The sequence below is a fragment of the Myotis lucifugus genome, unplaced genomic scaffold (genome assembly GCF_000147115.1).
Source record: "Myotis lucifugus unplaced genomic scaffold, Myoluc2.0 scaffold_114, whole genome shotgun sequence".
Lineage (NCBI taxonomy): Eukaryota > Metazoa > Chordata > Mammalia > Chiroptera > Vespertilionidae > Myotis > Myotis lucifugus.
The window spans coordinates 3,322,455-3,329,097 of record NW_005871162.1 but is presented as its reverse complement, the minus strand read 5'-3'; the positions used below and the strand labels follow the sequence as shown (position 1 = coordinate 3,329,097).

At 49.2% G+C, this 6,643-nt stretch overlaps 1 pseudogene; it reads right to left on the bottom strand.

The window, feature by feature from the left end:
• Positions 1-317: 317 nt before the first annotated feature.
• Positions 318-374, bottom strand: LOC111826955 (annotated as a pseudogene).
• Between the last annotated feature and the right edge of the window lie 6,269 nt (positions 375-6,643).

Sequence of the window (6,643 nt, the reverse complement as noted above, 5' to 3'; positions counted from 1 at the left end):
GTGCTGGCGCCAGGACAGATACCACAAATTCCTTCATTATCATGTTAATTGTTCCTGCACCCACCTAAGTATGTGTCCATCATTTTACTTTTTATCCAATCCCAGGGGTTTCCCCACTTTGCTTTCTCTTGCCTCTCTAATCTATCACCAATGGATTTCATGTAACCCACCTACGTCCCTTCCTTTGATTGCAATGTATAAATACAGATGTAACCGGCCATTCTCTGGAGCATGATCTCAATTCCTTGAGGTTCTGCTTCCCAGCATATGTCGACAGTTTGGCTCAAATGAACTCACAAAAATTCTTTACAGGTTTCAATGGTTTCTTACATTAACAACCTGCTGGACAGATTCTAAAAGAGCTGTAAGCACTCTGCTCCAATCTTTATGTCTGCACCCGAGGACGCTCCTGGCACTGCTGGACCACTGAAGGAGGGACGGAGCAGAGAGGGCTGGGTGAAGTGAGCTGCTTCCAAGGTCGCCCCAAGAGCCCTGCAGAGAGTTGGTGGCTTTGAGGATTAAAGACCTGAAAAGCCCAAGCCATGCCTCAAGACTTCTCTTGCTGTTCTGGGACTCTCTGTTCAGAGACATGGCTGTCAGAGAACACTGAGATTTCAGCTGTGGTGCATCTTTATTTCCATATTAGAGGCCCAGTGCACAACATTCATGCCCTGGGGGGGGGGGGGGGGGGTGTCCCCTCAGCCTGGCCTGTACCCTCTTGCAGTCTGGGACCCCTGGGGATGTCGACTGCAGCTTAGCCTGTGGGGAGCCAGCCTAAGCCGGCAGTTGGAAATCCCGAGGGGTCCTTAGCGCTGCCATGGAGGCTGATGAGGCTCCTGCCACTGCCGCTGCGATCGCCAGCCATGAGCCCGGCTTCTGGCTGAGCGGTGCTCCCCCTGTGGGAGCACACTGACCACCAGGGGGCAGCTCCTGCATTGAGCGTCTGCCCCCTGGTGGTCAGTGCACATCATAGCCACTGGTCATTCCACATTCGGTCAATTTGCATATTAGCCTTTTATTATATAGGATTTGAGCTCTGCAATTGGCTGATAGAGCCCATTTGCCTTCCTCCAAAAATGTCCATGGAGGGGAGCAAAGGAGAAAGAAGGAACTAGGAAAGATGAGGGGAAAAGGAAAAGATAGAAAAACCAAAACCTAGGACTCTCTTAGGAGATTTTCAGGGAAGGTTCATCAGGCCCAAAACTACCCTCCAAACAGTAGGTATTGTTGTTTTTAGAGCAGATACTATATTTGTGCGTTTAATTACAGCCGCACTTAGAAATGCCACAAGGAATTTTTTTTTTCTCAGTTTCCTCCATTCCCTTTCACTCTGTCGCCTCTCATTCAGCAGAAAGCTCCAGTTTGGATTCCAAATGCAACACAGGACGTGCGACGCAGTCCATTTGGCCACATTACGTCAGCTTTCATGAAGCTGGGAGGCTGGAACTCAATGCTTCCTGGTCCCCAAAAGAGGACCTTTGCAGGCTCACGAACCCCAAGGGCAGCCTCGAGAGGGAACTCCAGGGACAACGCCCTGATTCACCTGAGCCTGGCCTAGAACCTTGCTGCAAGCAAGGAAAGCCCGGGTTTAGCTAAGAGATAAGCATGGGCACTTTTGACCTCTTTGTGGCCTTCATTTGACATGAATGAACCTCAAAGAGATAAAGACTGTTCTCCATCGCACCAGAGGACCCAAGGTCTCTTTTATTTTTGTTTTCTGATTGGAAGACAAGTAGAGCTCATTCCAGCTTTATAAAAAGTCACTGAATACTTCACTCCTGATAGCAACTGTTTCTGTGAACTTGCTTCAGAGGTCAACATTCTGCCTCATACTGGCCAGAGACGCCTGGGTTAGTTGTTGTGTGTTTTGTTTTGTTTCGAAAGAGTGAGTATTATGAGCCGCTTAGAGTCTGGTTTCCTTGGTGCCAGCAACCAATTCTGGTACCTCCTACTTGTGGCTCAATTGTCTGCAGCCCTCGCAAGTACTCCAGTGGGAACGAGGAGAACAGAGAGGGACGTGACCTCCCCCCTTATTGTGGGTGGCTTCCTAGGCCAGCTGACAACAGCGCCCAGCATTTGGGACCCTGTCTTGGTTCCCCACTCCCACCCCCAACCCAAATGATTAAAACAGCAACCATCAGCCTGGGGCAAATAGTGCCCTACAATCTGCCCGCCCGAAATCAAACTGGTTTGTAATTTTAAATATACCTGTGCCCCACCCAGTTTTCAACACGTTAGTAATTATCCTACTCCTCAACGCTGGCGGCTGGGAGGGAGGAGGGAGTCTGGGTGGGGACTCAAAAGAGCAGCTGCAGGGCCTGGCTGAGCTATCAGATGCCAGCTAATAATAGCTCCCATTTATCTAGCACTCACTCTGCCAGGTATGTGCTAAGCGCTGCTCCTTTATCTCTGGTAATCCTCACCACCGTGCTGGAAAGGGCAGGTGATTCCCATGCGGACGATGGGGAAACTGAGGCTCTGAGAGGTGGGGTCATTTACCTAAATCCACACAGCCAGTGAGTACCGGTTTGAACTCTCATCTGATTCTGTGCTTTTAAGCGCCATGCGACACTGCTGTGTCTTCCAGCCGATGAATTGAAGGAGAGTGGGTGCCAGGAAATGCCAGTTGAGCCAGGAAGGGAGCCGTTGCCAAATGCCAAACCAAAAGGGGTTTGAAACCTGAGAATTGACAGATCGCCTCCTGGAAACCCCAGTGTGTGTGTGGGGAGGGGAGCGAAGCGGGTAGGAGGTGTTCCTGGGACACCGAGTGGGACACAAACAGCAGACCCTGCGTGCCCGTGTAGATATGAGGAAAGAGGAAAGCTAAGGAATCTATAAAATGGGGTCACTTTAGCCAAGCTCCAAAGTTATTAACATTATTGAGATTGGGGCTGAGAAAAGACTATTCTTGTCCTAGCTAGACTGGAAACTTAACTTTGTAAACTTTTCAGTCCTGGGTCAATTCCTGGATATCCAGACCTCCAGATAACCCTCTGATTACAGCCCCCCAAGACTCACTCATTCAGACCACCTAACACCCACCTGATACCCATTATTCAGACCTCATGATGTCTGGCTGATAACCATCCTGGTCTATCCTAGGGCTAAAAATACAGGACTGATAATTCTCAAAATGTACTCAAAATGTACTTTTTAGTATAAGAACTCTTAACTCCTCTTCTCTGAAACACAGCTAGTTTTTCTGCCTAGTTGTGTTCCCAGCTTGCAAAGGCTAAAACCGGTGAATAAATCTTTAACATTTATTTCTAGCTCAAGCCTCCAGACTCTTTAAAATATATATATTATTGATTTCAGAGAGGAAGAGAGATGGAGATAAAGAGATAGAAACATCAATGATGAGAAAGAATCATTGATCGGCTGCCTCCTGTATGTCCCACACTGGAAATCGAGGCCGCAACCCAGGCATGTGCCCTGACCAGGAATTGAACCGTCACCTCCTGATTCACAGGGCGACACTCAACCACTGAGCCACGCCGGCTGGGCTCCAGACTCTTTTTGAGTTCCTTTGGCAGAAGTATAAAAAGGCAGCACCTTAGCCGCTGCCTGACACTAACTCAGTGTGGAAGTTGCAGAGGTGTGGGGAGCCACGGGAGGATGTTAGAATGTATTTCAATGTAAATTTATTTCAGTGTATGTTGTTGGGGCAAAATAATAGTAATAATAATGACGAAGCTTACTAGTAAGTCTTGAGATGTCCACTAAGATGTTTTGAATGAAACGAGTGCTCCTCCCCAGGGTGCTTTCCCAGAAGAGCCCCAGTGAGGGCTCTTTATCCTTCCTCACCTCAGCTTCCTGCCCCGCCCCACTGGGTGCAGGTGTCTCTGTGTGATAGTGACGGAACTATGCCAGTTAAGTACCAACACCACGGCCTGGCACCCAGCTATCTTCTTCCTCCCTGCACAGCCTAGCATGTTGCTTGGCGGGTCTCAGGCCATTCTGTCCGAGTGTTTCTCCTCGATAGTTACATTTCTCTTCCATTACTGTGTCCTTCGTGATGGATGAATACAGAACATAACGTGCATTGTTGAAGAGCGTGCTTACCAAATGCCAGGCCCTGCTCTGTGTCCTGTGCACACACGAACTCTTTTTATCCACATAAAATAGTATGAAGTGGGTAGTACTAAAATCTCCGTTTTACGGGTGGTAAATAGCTGGGGCCCAGAGAGGTGAAGCTACTTGCCTCTGTCACACAGCTGATGAGTAGCACTGCTTAACTCTCATACCCATGCTCTTAGCTGCTCTGCCATAGTGATTCTGCACTGAGTCAGGGTGTTCGTTCAGGCATCCCTTCCCGGGCACGCCAGACCTATCCATGGCTGGGTTGCTGCTGCCATGCTGTGTGGTAAGCAGTTAGACAAGATCAAAACAAGGCCAGATACAGAAGGTCACCAGGGTGGGAAGCCCCGGTGCCTAGAAATAGGCAAAACTGGGAAAACAAGGACCTTGCCCCCAGGGTAATCTTTCCTCCCTTAGCATATTGCTGGTCATGCGGTTTACACCCCCTGACCTTTCATAGCGCTGCTCATGCGGTTGACACCCCCCCCCAGGGAACAAGGGGCCAAAGAGTGGTCTCAAGCAACTTCCAAGCAGGACCTTGTACAACCACTCCCTTAAGCATTAGCCCCCAGGGATAACATCTAGGCCTCAGTTGTGTTTCAGCTACCGGCCTAGAAAAGCAGCAAAACCAGACAAGCAACGCCATGGCTGACATCAGGACCAGCTGCATTGACTAATGACTCCCTGCCCGGGCGTGACCCATCACCCCGAAAGGACACACCTGGAAAGCTGATGAATATTCTATTGAGATCCTTCCCTGAAAGCGCCCCTAAAATAGTCACCCGTAAAAGCCCTTAGGACGGAGGACCCAGTGCCTTCTCCCTATCAGAGTACGCCCACGCCCTTCCCATCCCCCTCCCCTTTCCCCCAGGTGCACACCTTTACCTTCTCTTTTAAGCGCCAGGGGTCCCTTCTTTTGCCTCTGCAACTCGTTTCCTGAGCCCATGTCTTCTACAGTTCACTTCTTCTACCTCTGTGACTTTCTATATATTTTTAATTGATTTTTAGAAAGGAAGGGAGAGGGATAGAGACAGTAACATCGATGAGAGAGAAACATCCATCAGCTGCCTCCTGCATGCCCCGCCCCCTGACTGAGAAATCAAACAGGTACTTTGTGACTTCCTAAATAAACTTTCTCTTATAGTTTGAGTCTTGGCTCTGAATTCTTTCTTAGCCAGAACTCAAGAACCGAGGTTGCTGAACTGAGGCCCGGTCTGACCTCACCAGTCTAACGCCTGGTGGCATTATCACCACCCACAACTGAATCTTGGCCAAAACACTGAAATTACGTCATGTTCCCAGGTGAGTGTGATGCTGTTTTAGGCAGTCAAGGAAGATATCACATAGTGTTGTCGATGCTCCACAGGGTGGCTCTGAGTGACCCACCTTTCTCTGGGACACCCTCTTCTCTTGCTTTGTATCTGGGCACCGTGATTCAGTTTCTAATGTTATCAGGACACCTTGGGCGGCATCATTGTCTATTCGTGGAGCATGCAGTCAGCAACCCGGGAAAGGTACCGAGCAGAAAATCATAGCATGGTTGGGGTTACTCACAGGGACGTGCCGATTCCGGAACTCCAGAAGAACTGTGGAGCGAGTGACGACAATAATAGCTTATTAAGCCCATACGACATGCTATCCCTGGTCTAGACACATTCCAGGAACTATCTCATCTAATGCTTACCACAGCCCTCTGATGATTCCCCAATGGCAAACGAGAAAAATGAGGCTTGGAGAAGTGGTTTCCCAAGATCACAGGGCTCAGAAAGAGGGGATCCAGGATTCAAACACAGCTTCGACGACTGAGCTCAAACATGGCACTACCCCTGAGGCCTGAGCCCATGTCTTTAACCACAGCCCTGTTTTGGAGAGATGTGGGCTGTCAGCCATCTTACCGCCAGCTCCACGGTCAGCCTCAGATGAATGAGGCCCTAGAAACAAAGTGAAAAGAAAGCCTGGCCTGAAATACTAGTAACGGCTTGACTCCCTGTTGGGGAACAGGATCCGGAGGGGAGGAGGTGATAAACTCAGCAAGTGAAGCTGGAGGAGGAGGGCCGGCCACTTGGGAGGAAGACCGGGAAGAGGCTTTCCCAGTCAATAGGCATGGCTGTGGGGCAGGAGGAGGGAGAAGCCAGGGTCTATCGCTCGACCCTCCAAGTTTCTGAAACAGGACGCCAGCTCTGGCTGTTCTCTCCCTTGTGCCCTGACCCCGTGGGGCTCTCGTTCTTGCCACCTGTTGGTGGCTTGCCCCCATTTCTGAGGCGCTGACAGGAAGGAAGCTAGTCTCCCAGCTGGCAACACATTTGACGTTAGCTAGCATTCAGCTAGCATTCGACAGGCAGGCCGTTACCACTTTGATGGCTATTAATGATAACATTGCTACTTTCTTTTGGATGAAGTTTTAAAATTACGCAAAAGCATATTTGCAAGTCATATATCTGATAAGGGATTAAAATCCAGAATAGAAAGGGAGCTCCTACAACTCAACAAGAAAGAAATTCGAAAAGAAGAAGAAAAATAAAATAAAGAAAGAAAGAAACTCAACTTAAAAAGGAGCAAAGGGATT